The following is a 19,837-nucleotide window of genomic DNA, read 5'->3' as shown; positions in this document are numbered from 1 at the left end:
TCACTTCCCACTTGTGTAGAGCCTCAATTTTGGTCAGAGGTAAGAATTTAGGGCTTTCTTACATCCTTCTTGAGCATACACGTGACCTGACACATGGGTGGCTTCTAAATTTGCAAGAATGTGTCAGATCTTGTGAAAGTCCGATGAAAATCTTATAACCCAGCTTTTGCTTTTAAGCTCTTAAAAAAAAAATAAGCCTATTGTTTGCCCCAGCTACTATCTACCACTTCAGGTGACTATGAAATTCAACTATATCTCTAAATGTTTTTGACCAATGCCACTGGGGAAAAGGCTTTTTTCGTGGGGTGAGCTCCAAGTCAGGTGAAATTAGAACAGCCCTGCAAACAGGACTTCCAGGGAGCCACAAGTCAGGTCACATCATCAGAATTCTCTGGGAAGGATGCTTTCAAGGAGTTCCAACCCAGCCCCCTCTGTGGGCTGCCAGACCACTGGATTGACCCATGATTTCAAGCTGTCAGTTTTCAAGGTTACTATAGAGGTGGAGAGAAAGGGTAAGGACTAGGGCAAGTTAAAACACCACAATGTTTGCAATTATTACCAATATTTGGTCACTTTTCTTTCTTCCTTTTTTTTTTTTTTTTAACAAATGAAGTTTTTATTTGGCATACTTACAGAAAATTATATGGCAACTTTTCTTGAATAAATGCTCTCTGATTTGCTGCAAAAGTTGGCTAATTTCTAAGATTCTGACCAAAAAAAATGATGCTGGGCATTTTTGTCAATTTCCTCATTGTTTTATGTAGGAGAAAACTTGGGGAGGCCCTGTAGATTTGTGAGCTCACTCTAAATAAATTAGATCAACATCTCAGAGGATTGGGCAAAAGCTGCATTTTTATAAGCAGGTGATTATAATCCCCAGTGATTCTTACCAAACCCTAAAATTTGAGAAATCACTACTTTGAAATCACTGTTTTGTCACATTTTAAAAATCAGCCTTACTGAGCAGGCAAAACAGTGGAATTTACCTAACACCAGAAGCTGTAAGGACTTCAGAACCTGCAAGCAATGATCATAGCGTTCTTTTCTTGCTTTTTCTAACCACTTTCCTGAAGAGAATAGAAAGTATCCCTAATCTTAGGGATCCCATGTCCAAATAGTATAGAAATTGCCACAAGAGCTTGATACCCTTGCTTTCCCTAAAATCGCTATTTTTGCAATGCCCTTCACACTACTGAAGAATGTTGAAGGTGATGTGGTTTGAAAGATCTTCGCCTTTGTGAAAACTACTTAAACCACATTGAAGAACATGGGTAGAAGCATAGACAGCCCTATTTTGTTCTGATCACTGCTTGAACATCAACAATCTGCATAATTGGAAACCACCAATCAAAAAAAAGGGGAAGTAAGTTACGCTCTTGTACTTCTCAAGTAAAGGCAGATAGAGGATTGCCCATTATACTCTGTTTCTTAATAATAGTTTAAGGAGTCAATGATATCATGGTGGTGAAAATTTAGTTAGCCAAAATGAATACATATTTATAGCTCAATCTTCATTAAGTTATCCTGAAAAAGTATACAGATAAACTTATTTTTCAAAAAGACTTATATTAGGAACCTGCTTTGTCAGGTGGATGTAAGGATTTGGGGAGACAAGGTAGAAGCTATTCATGAAGGAAGTTTCTGCCTAAACCTCCCTGGCCTGGCTCCTTCACTCAGTAGCTACGTGGTGTGAGGCTCATTTCTTAATATGTCTAATCCTCAGTCACCTTATATGGAACGTAAGCATAATAAAGGCATATAGTCAACAGGAATGCTCTGAAGATTAAATGCAATAATCCAAAAGAAGCTCTTAGCACAATGTCTGGCAGGATATAAGTATGAAACATGTAGTACAGTCTGATTATAATTGTATTGTCATGACATGGGTAGGAAGTGCTCAGCATAATGGCTATTGTGCAGCTGATGTCCTAAATCTGTATTGCTCATTATAGCAGTCACAGATCACCTGTGGCTACTGAGTGCTAGAAATGTGGCTAGCCTGAATTGAGATGTGCTTTGAGTAAAAAACTCATACTGAATTTCAAAAACTTAATACATTGAAAAGGTAATAAAATATCTCATAAAATGTTGCTATCACTAGACAGGGATACCACAGAAAAAGAAAATTACAGGCCAATATTCCTGGTGAACATAGATGCAAAAATGCTCAATTAAATATTAGCAGACCAAATTCACCAATACATTAAAAGGATCATATACCATGATTAAGTGGGATTCGTTCCAGGGATGCAAGAATGCTTCAACATATGAAAATCCATTAATGTGATATACCACATTAACAGAATAAAGGATAAAATCTCAATAGATGCCAAAAAAAAATTTCATGATATTCAGCAATCTTTCATGATTAAAAACTCTCAATGAACTAGATATAGAAGGAAATTATCTTAAGATAATAAAGCCCATGACTAACATCACACTCAATGGTGAAAAACTGAAAGCTTGTCCTCTAAGATTGGGAATAAGAAAAGGATACCCACTTTCCTCACTTTTACTGAACAGAGTATTGGAAGTCCTGACCATAGAAATTAGGCAGGAAAAAGAAATTAAAGGTACCCAAATTGTAAAGGATGAAATAAAGGAAGAAAACTGAAAAGGAAGGAAACTGTTACTATTTGCAGATGACATGATATATAATACATAGAAAATCGTAAGGACTGCACCAAAAAACTGTTAGAACTAATAATTTGGTAAAGTTGCAGGATACAAAATTAATATACAAAAACATGTTGCATTTCCAAACACTAATGGTGAATTATTGGAAAGAGAAATCAAGAAAACAAGCCTGTTTACAATTGCAGCAAAAAAGAACAAAAGAGGGACACCTGGTTGTCTCTGTTGGTTAAACCTCTGCCTTTGGCTCAGGTCATTATCCCAGGGTCCTGAGATCAAGCCCCACATCTCGCTCCCTGCTTAGCAGGGAGTCTGCTTTTTCCTCTGCCCCTCCCCTCACTCATGCTCTCTCATTTCTCTCTCTAATAAATAAATGAAATATTTGGGGGAAAAAAAAACAAAATAGGGGCCCTGGGTGGCTCAGTTTAGTGACTCTTGATTTCAGGTCAGTTCATGATCTCAAGGTTGTGAGCCCATGTTGGGCTCCATATTCAGTGCACAGTCTGCTTAGGATTCTCTCTCTTCCTCTCTCTTTATCCCTCCCCCTGCTTGCTCACTCTCTAAATAAATAAATAATTTTAAAAAAAGAACAAGATACCTGGGAATAAGTTTAATTAAGGAGGTGAACTATAAGACACTGATGAAAGAAATTGAAGACACGAATAAATAGAAAGATATTCCATGCTCACAGATATGAAAAATTATTGTTAAATAATTGTTAGATATTATGAGAATGCCCATACTACTCAAAGCAATCTACAGATTCAATGCAACCCCAACAAAATTCCAATGGTGTTTTTCACAAAAGCAGAACAAATATTCCTAAATTTTTAAAATTTAAACTCAATTAATAAACATATATTATTTGTTTCAGGGGTACATGTCTGTGATTCATCAGTCTTATATAATACCCAGTGCTCATTACAATGTATACCCTCCGCAATGTCCATCACCCAGTTATCCCATGCCCCACCCCATTCCCCACCAGCAATGCTGTTTGTTTCCTGAGATTAAGAATCTCTTATGGTTTGCCTCCCTCTCCACTTTCATCTTGTTTCATTTTTTTCTCTCTTCCCTTATGATCCTCTACTTTGTTTCTTAAATCCCACATATCAGTGAGATCATATGATAATTTCCTTCTCTGATTGACTTATTTTGCTTAGCATAGTATCCTCTGGTTCCATTCATGGCATTGCAAATAGCAAGATTTAATTTTTTGAAGACTGAGTAATAGTCCACTGTATGTATATACCACATCTTTATCCATTCATCTATCAATGGACATCTTGGATCTTTTCATGGTTTGACTATTGCGGACACTGCTGCTATAAACATTAGGGTGCAGGTTCCCCTTCGGATCACTACATTTGTATCTTTGGGGTAAATGCCTCGTAGTACAATTGCTGGGTCATAGGTAACTTTTCTTTCAACTTCTTGAGGAACCTCCATGCTCTCTTACAGAGTGGCTGCACCAACTTGCATTCCCACCAACAGTGTAGGAGGGTTCCCCTTTCTCTGCATCCTCGCCAACATCTGTCATTTCCTAACTTGTTAACTTTAGCCTTTCTGACAGGTGTGAAGTGGTATCTCATTGTGGTTTTGATGTGTATTTCCCTGATGTTGAGTGATATTGAGCACTTTTTCACATGTCTGTTGGCCGTTTGGACGTCTTCTTTGCAGAAATGTCTGTTCATGTCTCCTGCCCATTTCTTGGTTGGATTATTTGTTCTTTGGGTGTTGAGTTTGACAGATTCTTTATAGATTTTGGATACTAGCCCTTTTTCTGATATGTCATTTGCAAATATCTTCTCCCATTCTGTCTATTGTCTTTTGGTTTTGTTGACTGTTTCCTTTGCTGTGCAAATTCTTTTTATCTCAATGAAGTCCCAATAGTTCTGTTTGCCTTTGTTTCCCTTGCCTTTGGAGATATGTCTAGTAAGAAGTTGCTGCGGCTGAGGTCACAGAGTTGCTGCCTGTGTTCTCCTCGAGGATTTTGATGGATTCCTTTCTCACATTGAGGTCTTTCATCCATTTTGAGTCTGTTTTTGTGTATGGTGTAAGGAAATGGTCCAGTTTCATTCTTCTGCATGAGGCTCTCCATTTTTCCCAGCACCATTTGTTGAAGAAGATGGTCTTTTTTCCATTGGATATTCTTTCCTGCTTTGTTGAAGATGAGTTGACCATAGAGTTGAGGGTCCATTTCTGGGTTTTCTATTCTGTTCCACTGATCCATGTGTCTGTTTTTGTGCCAGTATCATACTGTCTTGATGATGACAGCTTGGAAATAGAGCTTGAAGTCTGGAATTGTGATGCCACCAGCTTTGGTTTTCTTTTTCAACATTGCTCTGATTATTCAGTGTCTTTTCTGATTCTATAGAAATTTTAGGGTGGTTTGTTCCAGCTCTGTGAAAAAAGTTGATGATATTTTGATAGGGATAGTTTTGAATGTGTAGATTGCTCTAGGTAGGATAGACATTTTAACAATATTTATCCTTCTAATTTATGAGCATGAAACATTTTCCATTTCTTTTGTGTTTTCCTCAATTTCTTTCATGAGTGTTTTATAGATTTCTGAGTAGGGATCCTTTGCCCCTTTGGTTAGTTTTATTTCTAGGTATCTTACGGTTTTTGGTGAAATTACAAATGGCATTGACTCCTTAATTTCTTTCTTCTGTCTCATTGTTGGTGTATAGAAATGCAACTGATTTCTGTGCATTGATTTCATATCCTGCCACTTTGCTGAATTCCTGCCTGAGTTCTAGCAGTTCTGAAGTGGAGTCTTTTGGGTTTTCCACATAGAGTTTATGTCATCTGCAAAGAGTGAGAGGTTTTTTGTTTTTTTTTTTTAAGATTTTAATTATTTATTTGACAGAGATCACAAGTAGGCAGAGAGGCAGGCAGTGGGGGAGGGAAGCAGGCTCCCTGCTGAGCAGAGAGCCCTATATGAGGCTCAATCCCAGGACCCTAAGATCACAACCTGAGCTGAAGGCAGAGGCTTAACCACCGAGCCACCCAGGTGCCCCAAAGAGTGAGAGTTTGACTTCTTTGCTGATTCAGATGTGTTTTCATTCTTTTTATTGCCTGATTACTGAGGCTAGGACTTCTTGTACCATGTTGAACAACAGTGGTGAGAGTAGATGTCTCTGATGTGTTCCTGACCTTAGGGGAAAAGCTCTCAGTTTTTCCCCATTGAGAATGATATTCACTGTGGGTTTTTCATAGATGGCTTTTATGACATTGAGGTGTATACCCTCTATCCGTACACTGTGAAGAATTTTAATCAAGAAGCGATGCTATACTTTGTCAGTTGCTTTTTCTGCATCTGTTGAGAGGATTATATGGTTCTTGTCCTTTCTTTAATTAATGTAGTGTATCACATCGATTGATTTGTGGATGTTGAACTACCCCTGCAGCCCAGGAATAAATCTCACTAGGTTGTGATGAATAGTCCTTTTAGTGTACTGTTGGATCCTATTGCCTAGTATTTTGGTGAGAATTTTTATAACCATGTTCATCAGGGATATTGGTCTGTAATTCTCCTTTTTGGTGGGGTAATACTGGCCTCATAAAAAGAGTTTGAAAGTTTTCCTTCCATTTTGATTATTTATTTTTTTGAAGATTTTCTTTATTTATTTGACAGACAGAGATCACAAGTAGACAGAGAGGAGGCAGGCAGCGGGGGGTGGGGGAAGCAGGCTCCCTGCTGAGTAGAAAGCTGGATGCGGGGCTCCATCCCAGGACCCGGAGATCATGACCTGAGCTGAAGGCAGAGGCCCAACCTACTGAGCTACCCAGGCACCCCATTTTTCACTCCTTTTGAAAGAGTATCTAAAGTAGTGCTCTCTGGGACGCCTGGGTGGCTCAGTTGTTTAAGTGTCTGCTTTCAGCTCAGGTCATGAGCCAAGCACCCTGCTCAGCGGGGAGTCTGCTTCTCCCTCTGTGCAGACTCTCTCACTCTCCCTCTCTCAAATAAATAAATAAATAAATAGATCTTAAAAATAAAATGGTGTTCCTTTTTTTTTTAATTTTTAAAGATTATTTATTTATTTATTTGACAGTGAGAGAGATCACAGGTAGGCATAGCAGCAGACAGAGAGGTGGTGGGGGGAAAGCAGGCTCCCCATGAAGCAGAGAGCCCAATGCAGGGCTCGATCCCACGACAGGGGATCATGACCTGAGCCAAAGGCAGAGGCTTTAACCCACTGAGCCACCCAGGTGCCTCTCATTTCGATTTTTTAAAAGAGCTTCAAAAGAATAGGTATGAATTCTTCTTTAAATGTTTGGTAGAATTCCCCTGGGAAGCCATCTGGCCCTGGGCTCTTATTTGTTGGGAGATTTTTGATGACTGCTTCAATCTCCTTACTGGTTATGGGTCTGCTGTTCAGGTTTCTATTTTTTTCCTTTTTCACTTTTTGGTAGTTTATATGTCTCTAGGAATGCATCAATTTCTTCCAGGTTGTCCAATTGTTGGCATATAGTTGCTCACAATATGTTCTTTTAAATTTTTTAAATTTTTTTAATTTTTAAAAGATTTTTATTTGTTTGTTTATTTGAGAGAGAAAGAGAGTGAGAGAGAGCATGGGAGGGGAGAAGGTCTGAGGGAGAAGCAGATTTCCCATGGAGCTGGGAGCCCCATACAGGACATGATCCCAGGACTCCTGTATCATGACCTGAGCCAAAGGCAGCCACTCAACTGACTAAGCCACCCAGGCACTCTCATAATAAGTTCTTATAATTGTTTGTATTTCTTCATTGTTGGCTGTGATTTCTCCTCTTTCATTCATGATTTTATTTATTTAGGTCCTTTCTCTTTTCTTTTTGTCTGGCCAGGGGTTTATCAATCTTATTAATTCTTTCAAAGAAGCAACTCCTAGTTTCGTTGGTCTGGTCTACTGTTCCTTTGGTTTCTATTTCATTGATTTCTGCTCTAATTTTTTTTTTTTCTCTTCTCCTGATGGGTTTAGGCTTTCTTTGCTGTTCTTTCTCCAGCTCTTTAGGTGTAGGGTTAGATTGTGTATTTGAGACCTTCCTGTTTCTTGAGAAAGGCTTGCAGTGCCATACACTTCCCTCTTAGGACTGCCTTTGCTATATCTCAAGACTTTGAACAGTTGTGTTTTCATTTTTATTTATTTCCATGAATTTTTTAGTTCTTCCTTAATTTCCTGCTTGACCCATTCATTCTTTAGTAGGATGCTCTTTATTCTCCATGTATTTGAGTTCTTTCCAACTTTCTTGTGATTGAATTCCAGTTTCAAAGCATTGTGATCCAAAAATATGCAGGGAATGATACCAGTCTTTGGTACTGGCTGAGACCTACTTGTGACCCAGGATGTGATCCATTCTGGAGAATGCCCCATGTGCACTTGAGAAGAATGTGCATTCTGTTGCTTTGGGATGTAATATTCTGAATAAATCTATGAAATCTGTCTGGTCCAGTGAGTCATTCAAAGCCCTTATTTCCTTGTTGATCTTCTGCTCAGATGATCTGTCCATTTCAGTGAGTGGGGTATTAAATTCCCCTACTATTTTGTAATATTATTAATGTGTTTCTTTGATTTTTGTTATTATTTGGCTTATATAATTGGCTGCTCCCATGTTAGGGACATAAATATTTACAACTGTTAGATGTTCTTGTTACATAGACCCTTTAAGTATGATATACTGTCCTTCCTCATTGCTTATTACAGACTTTGGTTTAAAATCTAATTTGTCTGATACAAGGATTGTCACCCCAGCTTTCTTGTGATGTCCATTAGCATGATAAATGGTTTTCCACCCCCTCACTTTAAATCTGGAGATGTCTTTGGGTCTAGAATGAGTCTCTTGCAGACAATACATCGATGGGTCTTGCTTTTTTATCCAGTCTGATACCCTGTGTCTTTTGATTGGGGGCATTTAGCCCATTTACATTCAAGGTAACTATTAAAAGATATGAACTTAGTGTATTTGTATTGCCTGTAAGGTGACTGTTACTGTATATCGTCTCTGTTCCTTTCTGGTCTGTTACTTTAGGGCTCTCTCTCTTTGCTTAGAGGACCCCTTTCAATATTTCTCTTTTTTTTTTAAAGATTTTATTTATTTATTTGACACACAGAGAGAGACCACAAGTAGGCAGAAAGGCAGGCAGATAGTAATCAAAACAGTTTGGTATTGGCATGAAAGCAGACATCTAGAGCAATGGAACAGAATAGAGAGCCCGAAAATACACCCACACATATTTGGTCCATTCATTTACAACAAAGAAAGCAAGAATGCACAATTCTTTTCAATAACTGGTGTTTCAAGGACAGTCTTTTCAATAAATGGTGTTGGGAAAACTGAATAGTCTCATGCAAAAGAATGAAACTGGACCACTATTTGATACCATATACAAAAATTAACTCAAAATGGATCAAAGGCTTGAATGTAAGAACTAAAATCATGAAATGCCTAGAAAAAAGCATAGGCAGAAAGCTTGACATTGGTTTTAGCAATGCTTTTTTGGGGTCTGACTCCAAAGGCAACAGAAACAAAGCAAAAATAGACAGATGGAACTCTAGCAATTTACAAAGATCTGCACAGTAAAGGAAATGAAAAGGCAACCTTCTGAATGGGAGAAGATATTTGAAAATCATATGCCTTATGAGGGGTTAATATCCAGAATATATGAAGAACTTACATAACGCAATAACAAAACGAAGAAACAAAAAAAACAAAAAAAAGCCCCGGCAGTCCAATTAAAAAATGGGCTGAGGATCTGAATAGACATTTTTCCAAAAAAGACAACCGCGAGGTACATGAAAAGATGCTCAATGTCACAAGTCATCAGGGAAATGCAGGTACAAATTACAAGATATCACCTTAACCTGTCAGAATGGTTATTTACAAAAAAGCAAAACAGCACCACCACTCACACAACAAGGAATAGCACATGTGAGCAAGGATGCGGAGGAAAGAGAAGGCTCGTCTACTGTCGCGAGACCGTACACTGGTGTGGTTACTATGCGAAATAGGATGTGGTGTCCTCAAAAAATTAAAAACTAGAAATACTATGCAATTCAGCAACTCTGCTACTAGATATCTATCTAAGGAAAATGAAAACATTAATTCAAAAAAATCCATGCGCCCATATGACCATTGCAGCATTACTAAGAATAGCCAATATATGGAGACCATCTAAGTGTCCATCAGTAAATGAATGTATAAAGAAGTTGTGGTAAATATATATAGTTGAATAATCCTCAGCTATAAGAAAAAAATGAAACCTTGCCATTTGGGCTCCTGGGTAGTTCAGTGGGTTAAAGCCTCTGCCTTCGGCTCAAGTCATGATCCCGGGGTCCTGGGATCCAGCCCCGCATCCAGCTCTCTGCTCAGCAGGGAGCCTGCTTCCCCCTCTCTCTCTGCCTGCTGCTCTGCCTACTTGTGATCTCTGCCTGTCAAATAAATAAATAAATAAAAATCTTAAAAAAAAAAAAAAAAAGAAAAAGAAATCTTGCCATTTGCGACAATGCAGATAGACCGTGAGGGTATTAGGCTAAGTGAAATAAGTCAGACAAAGACAAATACTGCATGATTTCACTATATGTAGAATCTAAAAAAGAAACAAAACAAAACAAAGCAAAACCCAGACTGGTAAATATAGAGAACAGATTGGTGGTTGCATGGGCAGTGGGTACGAAATGGGTGAAGGGGGTAAAGAATACAAGCTTCCAGGGGTGCCTGGTGGTTCAGTGGGTTAAAGCCTCTGCGTTTGGCTCAGGTCATGATCCCAGGGTCCTGGGATGGAGCCCTGCATCAGGGTCTCTGCTCAGCGGGAAGCCTGCTTCCTCCTCTCTCTCTGTCTGCCTCTCTGCCTACTTGTGATCTCTGTCAAATAAATAAATAAAATCTTTAAAATAAAAACAAAACATAAAAAGAATACAAGCTTCCAGTTATTTAAAAAAATAAAAAGTCATGGGATGTAGTGTACAGCATGCAGAATATAGCCAATAACATTGTTTTAGCTTTGTAAGCTGACAGATAGCACGTAGACATTGCCATGGTCATTTCCCAATGTATATAAATGTCAAATCACCAGTTTGTACACCTGAAACTAATATAATACTGTATGTCAGTATTATCATATATAGTATGTCAATTATACATCAATTTTTAAAAAAGGTTTCTATGGTGATTGCATATTGTTTTGATAATATTTTGTCTACGTTGAGTTAAAATATATTATTAAAATTAATTTTACCTGTTTTTATCTTTTTAAAATCTGGCTACTAGAAAATTTAAGTTTTCATAGGTAGCTTGTATTTGTAGCTTTTATATTTTTCCGTAAAGCATACTTTATTAGGCTTATGTTTAACCAGTTTATTGAATATCTACTCTGAACCAGGCAATGCAAAGAGCAAGATTTCAAGCACCATCAGAGAACATAAGGAGAACTATGCCTGAGGCATCAAGGAGGCCTTCATAGAGGAGGTGGTATCAGAGCTGGGGCTCACTCTCTCCAGAGATCAGCAGGAAATTCAAGGGTGTTGACTTGTTGTGGGCTTTGCTCCCTTTAGAAGCTTTGCCTACATTCTAAAACCTGTGAAAACCCAAAGCCAGACAAGTTTTGTCTGGATGTGGCCTCCTATCCACACAGGAAGTCTCCTCTGGTAGACACAGCCATTTATGCCACATCACACATGCTCTTACCACAACAAACAGCTTTCTGTTTCTACTCCACAGTGGGCTTAGAGCTGACTTAAAAAAAAAAAAAAAAAAGAAGATGAAGAAAGAAAAAAGTCAGAAATTTTTTATAGTCAAATAATACTGATCCCATTTAGCAGTGAAAGGAAGAGAGGTGGTCATTGGTGTGGTCCTCAAGTAAAGCAAGGCACAGAGGAATCATGATCATGGGTCAACAGGAGAGCCAGCAGGGCAAGAGGAATGACACTTCCACACAAATACCCTGGGATTCAAGTTAGGTTGAACCTTGTCATTTGTGTTCAGAGTTGGACTGGGTGCTACTGGTCTGGAAGCTTCCCAGGGTTACAAGCTAGTCACAGAACAAATCTTTCTAATCCCCAAAGCCTAAAACCATCCTCCGAATGACTTAGCCTTAGAACATTCTAGATGTTCTTCCTAATCCAAATGATTCTTCTTAATCTCTTTTCCCACCCCCAGCCTGCTCTTGAAACTGGCTCCTTCGGACACAGTGCTTCGGACACAGTGCTAGACTAGGTACTGACAGGATTAATTCGGTTTCTCCTCCTTCCTCTTCCCTTTCACTTCCTCCTCCTCCTCCTCCTCCTCCTCCTTCTTTCTCTTCTTCTTCCTCCTCCTCCTCCTCCTCGTTTCTAATATTTGGCTCTTATCCGTCTGTCCTCAAGGACAGCACCAGACAATACCACTGTTCTCCTTTTCTTCACTTCTCCTAAACCAGTTCAGAACCCCACCTTCCCTCCTGCCCCCATGGTGAGTTGGGGCTCTCTGGGCAATCCTGAGGCCTGTTTCCGGGTACCAATGATGTTTACACTTTTCATCCCTTCGACTTTTTTTTTTCCTCCTAGTTTTTTTTTTTAAATTTTAAATTTTTATTTTTTTTTCATTTATTTTTTATTTATTTTCAGCATAACAGTATTCATTATTTTTTCACCACACTTTATGAGCTTTTGCTTATTGGCATGTGGAGTCTTTTGCAGAAGCTTCAGAGGCTGCTGTGAGGCTTCAACATATTCGTTTCTAGTAGAAATTTGGGGACCAGAAGTGAGGGATTTCCTGCCAGAGGAATGGGGGCTGGAGCAGAAGCTGACCATCCTGAGGACTTGTTTCTGACAATGCTGAGAAACTCAGATGCTCCAAGAAGCTTTCAGTCCTGAATTTGTGAAGTTGGGTACCTGACCGAAGGAAATGAACAAAGTGGGGGAGGGGTGGAAATGGGAACCGAGATAGACGGAAGAATTATAGATTGTCAGGCCTCTGAGGAAGCCTTAGGCAAACCATCAGGAAGTTCTTGAGCCAAAGTTAGCCATCACGGGAGTCCTGGGTCTACTAGGAACAGGTGTGCTGTAGTATATGTGCCATGTGTGGTCATGGTGGGGAAAAGCTCATGGCAGGCATGGCCTCGTTGCTGTCACAGTGATGGATTTCAGAGCACCACATCTGGGCCACTTGTGTCTCTCGTGGGTAACATACAAGTCTGGGCTGCCTGCCTATGTAGGTTACTTTTGTCCTCTGGTTCTTCCTGGACTAGGGTTCAGGTATACCGTCTTCCATCTTATGACAGACCACTCTGGCATGTCCAATTTTGGAAGTCCAATCTACTATCTCTCCAACTTACGCTCTGAGCTCTGATTTGTGGTGCTGGGCTGAGACTCTGATGTTCATGTTTTCATTTTGCCAGCTGGCTCCTCATTGAGCTCTGCCAGTTAGGGTGCAAGGGGGAACAGAAATGTGGGGACAGGGAGGAGGGAGCTGCTCCATCCTGTTTGCTCTGTTTCTACCAACCTCACTACAGCAACTGTGCTCTACCCTGACAGGCACTTTCTATGTCTCCCAACCTCTCCTTAAAGATAACAGTCAGGCAGTGCCCCCTCCCTTGAAATCTGGGGCCCAGCTCTGGAAGGTCCATCCCTCAACCTTTGAGATACCACATTAACCTGGTGGGGACTTCCCCCAAGAGGTCTGAGGTGTGGCACCCTGGGCCCCTTCCTATAATCGTCTGCATTCCAATAGACCCAAGGTCTCTCCTTTGTTCTCCTAGTCCTTGGAGTGGGGAGCTGCTTCTTGAAGTTACAATATCTGTATTATATCAATATTCCCTTTTTGCCTTTTTATTGCTCCAGTGCCTGTTGAATTCCCTACATTGAATTCTCTCTGTTGAGATCATTAGTATGGTTGCTGTTTTCTAGGACAGACCCTGATTGACCGTCTTGCTAAAGAGTGAAACACTTCCTGGAGCTCAGATTAAATGAGATAGATTGGGGGCAAAGATCAAGGTCAAAGATCAAGGCCAACTTAATAGGGTGGGAGAGAGAATCCTCACCTGGACGTGTGGGTAGCATCTGGAAGAATTCCTGGTTTTGCCTAGTCAAATCCCCTAGAAGATCTCACAACTCATCTTGTTTCCCCAACCTCTTCTGAGGCATCATTTCCACAATTCCACCCCTGGACCTGTGGTAGGACCTATCTTGTCCTCTTTTCTGCACTCCTATATCATTGCGCATCACCTCTACACTTAGGTCTCAGCAGACTTATGGTTACCACATTGGCTAGTCCATTGTGGGGGGCTGCTGACACTTTATTCATTGTTGTGATGCCACTAACTGGCCCTTTACCCTGTGACTTCTTTTGGTTTATCCCTGGACTCCACCAAGAACAATTTCCTTCCAGCAGTTCCTTTCCTTGCCCACTTTCCATCCGTATGTGACTTTTCAGAGAAGATCATTTGCCCCATATTTTTAAAATATCCAGCAGCTGAGACCAGAAACCTACTGGATATGGTAGGTCTTTCATTATAATACTTATTTTCAGCAGGAAGTTCATCAGACACATAATTATTTGCATCTGGAGTGGTGGAGATGGAAATTGCAATTCAGAGTTCTGTGAACCTAGGTTTCCATGTCTTTCCATTTCTTACATACCATCTGACATTCACTCCTGGTTTCCAGAACTGATTGTGAAACATCTTTCAGGTAGGGCTGACCTCATGGGTATATGACCTATATGATTGCACAAGGTCTGGCACTTGGTTTAATGCTCTGCCACCCTTGTCTTAATAATTTTTCTAACAAGGGGCCCTGCATTTTGATTTTGTACTGGGCTCCACAAATTATGTAGCCAGTCCTGGATATAGGGTATGTGAAGTCCTAGCAAAAAGTGGTGGATAGTCTTTGAGTGTTGAACCATGAACACAGCTTGGCTCATATAATTGAGTGCCCCCTCTGAACTCTTGAGCTTCTGGTTGGAACAGGAGGACACTAGAAGAGTGTCTGGATGTCTGGAGCTGGATCCCTGCAGGATGTAAGAGATTCTCTGGTCCAGGCTCTGTGACGCCAAGCATATTGTTACCTCAGCAGCTTAGCACTGATGTTCCCTCTTTCTGAAACACTCTTCCCTCAGATATCCTCTTGGTTCAGTCCCTCCCTCTTTCATGTCTTGCCTTAAATTTTTTTTTCTTAGGGAGGCTTACTCTGAGCACCCCTACTCCCAAAGAGACCAGGCTCCCCATCATGCCTACCTGGAGACTTACTAAGACCCTGGACTGTGCCCTGGTCTGCTTTGGGGAGATCTCCCTCATGGTGTCCCTCCTACTTTGTCCTCTAGACCAAAGTAGGGAAATGGAAATGAAGGATGGACCTTTGGCTCTGTCCCGAGTGAACACGAAGATGCTAGGCACTCACTTCCTCCTGTGTCTCTGTCTCAATGTCTAGAAACTAAGCGGGTGTGCCTGGATGGTATTTTAGGCTCCTGCCAATCTTTACTTTCTCTAGGAATGTCTCCTGAGACCCTTGGTGGCTTGGACTATGCCTTTGTCTAGTGCTGCTCTCAGACAGCCTTTTGGGGTCAAAGCTGCGGAAGCACTGAGGTTGGGCAGAACAGGAAAATGTCTGACACGTTCCCACATGGAGAGACCGAGGTGTCCCTGGGCATGATTTAAGGCGCTCTGTTTAAATTTTACCCATACTTACCACCTCTGTTTTCACTAAGGGTTTCTTAAGCTTGGGTTCGCAGGTAGAAATCATGGAATTCTAAAACCTGTCTACCAACTTCTACATGGTGTTTAGGATTTTCTTCCATCGAGCCATTTATGGCATTCCATTTATGGCAGCAGATAAACCATAGTGATATTAGCAGTACCCATAGAAACTGGAGACATTTTCATGTCATATTAGTCATTGCAGAGATCTAGAAAGTCGCTTATGCCCATTTTTCAAAATGCCTAGATCTTCTTATTTATTCTTATATATTTTATGTACTTGGAAACATCATTCAGTGAGGGTGGCACAACTTCACCAGGCCTCTATAAGGAGTCCAAGCATGAAATGGGTAAAGAATCCCTGACGTGGGGTGGGGGGGGACACCTGGGTGGCTCAGTCAGTTGGGTGGCTGCCTTCTGCTCAGGTCGGGGTCCCAGGTTCCTGGGATCAAGTTCCACATCAGGCTCCTTGCTCAGTGGGGAGCCTGCTTCTCCCTCTGCCTGCTCTGCCTGCTACTCCCCCTGCCTGTGCTCTCTCTCTCTCTTTCTCTCTGACAAATAAATAAAATCTTAAAAAAAAAAAAATCCCTCATTGGGGTCATTTTTATTTTCTGGTGCACCAGGTGTCTCTGGAATTTGTTTTTGTGTGTTTGTTTTTAAAGATTTTACTTTTTTAAAAATTTATTTGACAGAGAGAGATCACAAGTAGACAGAGAGGCAGAAAGAGAGAGGGGGAAGCAGGCTCCCTGCTGAGCAGAGAGCCCAATGCGGGGCTCGATTCCAGGACCCTGGGACCATGACCTGAGCTGAAGGCAGAGGCTTTAATCCACTGAGCTGCCCAGGTACCCCATGTATGTTTGTTTTGTTTTGCTTTGTTTTATTTTCTTGTTTTTTATTAGAGTGTAGGAGGCATATGATGTTAACATTAACTCCGGGTGTTCAACATAGTGATTTGACATCATACGTTGTCACTTTATACACAAGTGTTGCTACCATCTGCCCAGTTACGTGGTTGTTACAATGTCATTGACTGGATTCCTTATGCTCTGCCTCTTTTTGGTCCCCCGCCCCTTCACCCATTTGGCCCATCCCCCGACCTCCCTTCCCTTTGGCAACCGTCATATTGTTCTCTGTAGCTATAGGTCTGATCCTGCTTTTGTTTACTCACTGGTAGTTTTGTTTGTTTTTAGATTCTATTTATGAGTGGGATCATATGGTATTAGTCTTTCTCTATCTGAGTTCTTTCACTTAGCATCATACCCTCCAGATCCATTCCTGTTGTCTGGGGTTTGTTTTTGAGGGGCAATGAGACTGACTTCCTCCCGCAGAGGTCCTGGGCGGGTCTGGAGCGGCAGGGGTGTGGCTGGTTCCAGCCTGTCAGAAGACTGCGCCACCTAGTGGTGAAGGGATGGGAGGGCGGGCACCCTACTGGAAGTCTGCTCCCAGCCCAGAGGTGGTCCAGCGCCCCTTCTCAACTGCCCATCCACTCCCAGGACTCCAGATGATGACCACCCCCGGAACACACCCCAACACACCCTTGCAAGGTGCCGGATTTAAATTTTTCCCTCTGCACCTCCTTCTAGACCTTACGCTGAGGCCTTCAGGCGGAAGCCTCCAAGAGCCTTAAGGTTCTTCAGATGATACCCTGCCAGCTTGGCAGGGGTGAGAGCCGGGGGAGGGATGCCCAAGGGAGGGATACAGTCTAAGGTCATGAGGGAGGGTGAGGGTTACATTCCCATCCAGTCTTCTAAACACAACTTTCTAACCTGGTTTGTGTTCACAAAGCTTTCCTCCCCCAGCAGGCTCTCAGGGTGCTGGGGACACACCCCTGGCGTAGGTAAGTGTTGCTGACACTCACCCAGGGAACACAGAGGGGATAAGGACACTGCCAGGGGCATACTACAGGGACCTTCCTTGCTCTTTGAATTCTAAACACAGCCATTACCACCTGATGAAATTTTGTCATTGTTATTTAAATAAACAGCAATTTTCTTTAATGGATTTTTTTACTGAAAAAAAAAAAAGTATATAAAAAGAAACCTCTGCACCACTGGTATTGGTATTTGCCAAAAATACCAAGTAACTATAGGGGCACCTGGGTGGCTCAGTCAGTGAAACGTCTGCCTTCAGCTCAGATCATGATCTTGGGGTCCTGGGGTAGAGCCCCAAGTTGGGCTCCTGGCTCCAGCCCCTCCCCTCGCTTGTGCCTTCTCTGACTGTCTTTATTTATTTATTTATTTCGACCTTTTTTTTTTTTTTTTTAAGATTTCATTCATTTATCAGAGAGAGAGAGAGCGAGCACAGGCAGACAGAATGGCAGGCAGAGGCAGAGGGAGAAGCAGGCTCCCTGACAAGCAAGGAGCCCAATGTGGGACTCGATCCCAGGACGCTGGGATCATGACCTGAGCCAAAGGCAGCTGCTTAACCAACTGAGCCACCCAGGCGTCTCTCTCTGACTGTCTTTAAAATCAATCAATCAATCTTTGGAAAAATACAAAGTAGATACAAAGATAAACACAACAAAAACAAAACAGTTACTTACTGTCAATCAGTCTTAGCAAGGCTTGTTTGGCTGCCAAAGATAATCTCCAGCAAGGCGTTAAAGATCTAGTAGCATCTGAGACTTTCTCTTTGACATCATCAGAAGGACTGGAGAAAATTGATGTAAGGAAGACTTCCTGACTGTGGTATTCAATATTTTGCAGTAAAATCATCTTACCTTTTGGGAAACACAGGGAGCAAGGCAGAGCAGTGGGCTGCATCTCAGCATTCAGTAGAAGAGCCTTGAGGGACTGACCATGCAGACCAGGCCCCAGGTTAGATATGCTGAGAGCAGAAGGAATGGGTTATTTCTAGGCTCTGACTACTGGTTGGTATTTTGAGGGGCTTCTCCTTTTCCCCAAGTAGACCTACAAGTACATGTCCTGGTCTGAAGCTGAGAAGCCCCTTGATATGTTCCCTGGATGTGTGGTTGGACTCAGGGAAGCCAAGAAGATGGGTATGGGAAGGAAGCTGCTGGGCCTAGTCCCCACAAGGTAACTGTGTAGACAACCACAAGATTTCCAAAGGAGAGAAAGGATTCCAGTATGGATCTGGTAGCAATGAGGGTGTACTAAGTTACTGAAAGAGAATGTATGGGGGGCGGGGTGTCTACATTGAAAACTACAGAACTCTCAGCATATAAGGGCTCATTAAATTCTAGTGTGGCTTCTGGCATCTGTTAAAAAGAAAAACCCTCCTCTGGCCGTGTCCCTGGGATGACCTCCCACCTCCCTGCTCTTCCCTACCTGCCGAAGAAAGCTCAAGTCTGCTAAGAAATTTTAGTCTGTTCCAGGGACTTGATGCACCTTTCTTAGAGCATTTACTAGAAAGGGCTTACAATTGAAACAGTGAATCCTTCCTCTGTCTTTTTTTTTTTTTTTTTTAAATAAAGCTTGTATTTATTTATTTGACAGAGAGAGACAGACAGCAAGAGAGAGAACACAAGCAGGGGGAGTGGGAGAGGGAGAAGCAGGCTTCCCACTGAGCAGGGAGCCTGATGTGGGGCTCAATCCCAGGACGCTGGGACCATGATCTGAGCCAAAGGCAGATGCTTAAAGACTGAGCCACCCGGGTGCCCCTTTCCTCTGTCTTTGAGATAGATGCACATGTATCACCTGCAGCTCAGGAGTGTCTTTCTCAAGGACCTCAAGCCATTCCTATCAGAAAGGAGGGGGTCTCTGTCTCCAGGTCTCTGAGGGAAGATGGAGTTCTAATTTGGACCATTGTTAGCTAATAGAGCTAGCCTAGTCATATTTACACTGACCCACCCTTTGTAATTTTTTACTAGAGACCCACTTTCTTCCCCTCCTTACTCACCTCATTCTCCCTTTAAAATACCTGGTCTAAATAAATAGATAAATAAAAATAAAATAAAATACCTGGTCCAGGGGTACCTGGGTGGCTCAGTCGTTTAAGTGTCTGCCTTCAGCTTGTCATGATCCCAGGGTCTTGGGAACTAGTCGCTAGTCAGGCTCCCAGCTCAGCAGGGAGTCTGCTTCTCCCTCTCCCTCTGCCTGTCACTTCCCCTGCTGTGCTCTCTTCCTCTGTCAAAATAAACAAATAAAATATTTAAAAAAATTAAATACCTGTTCATGTCTGCACAAATCAGAGTGGAGCTCAGCCCTTTCCCCTACTATCAGTAATTACTGAATAAATTCTCTTTTCACTGCTTTGATTAACACTAATTAATGTCCTGCTTTATTTATCTTTACTACTGGGTATATCTGTGAGACAGATGTTTATAGGCAGGTGTTTATACCTGGGCCTATACAGTTCCTTACAGTTAAGGGGTCAGGTTAAGGAGTCATTCCACTTAGCTTAGATCTGCCCTTATTTTGATTGTGCTTGATGAACCTAAGATGGTTAATGTCCCTACTGTGTGCCATAAATTTGGGGTAGAGTATGTGGACAGGTCTCCAGAAAGCTATTCTGATCCCTGGAAATACCTCTCACAGTCCATGTTTCCTGATAATCCATCTATGGAACCAGAAAAGAACCTGAATAGCCAGA

This window comes from Mustela erminea, chromosome 19, assembly GCF_009829155.1.
Source record: "Mustela erminea isolate mMusErm1 chromosome 19, mMusErm1.Pri, whole genome shotgun sequence".
Taxonomy (NCBI): domain Eukaryota; kingdom Metazoa; phylum Chordata; class Mammalia; order Carnivora; family Mustelidae; genus Mustela; species Mustela erminea.
Note: the sequence above shows the minus strand (reverse complement) of the source record.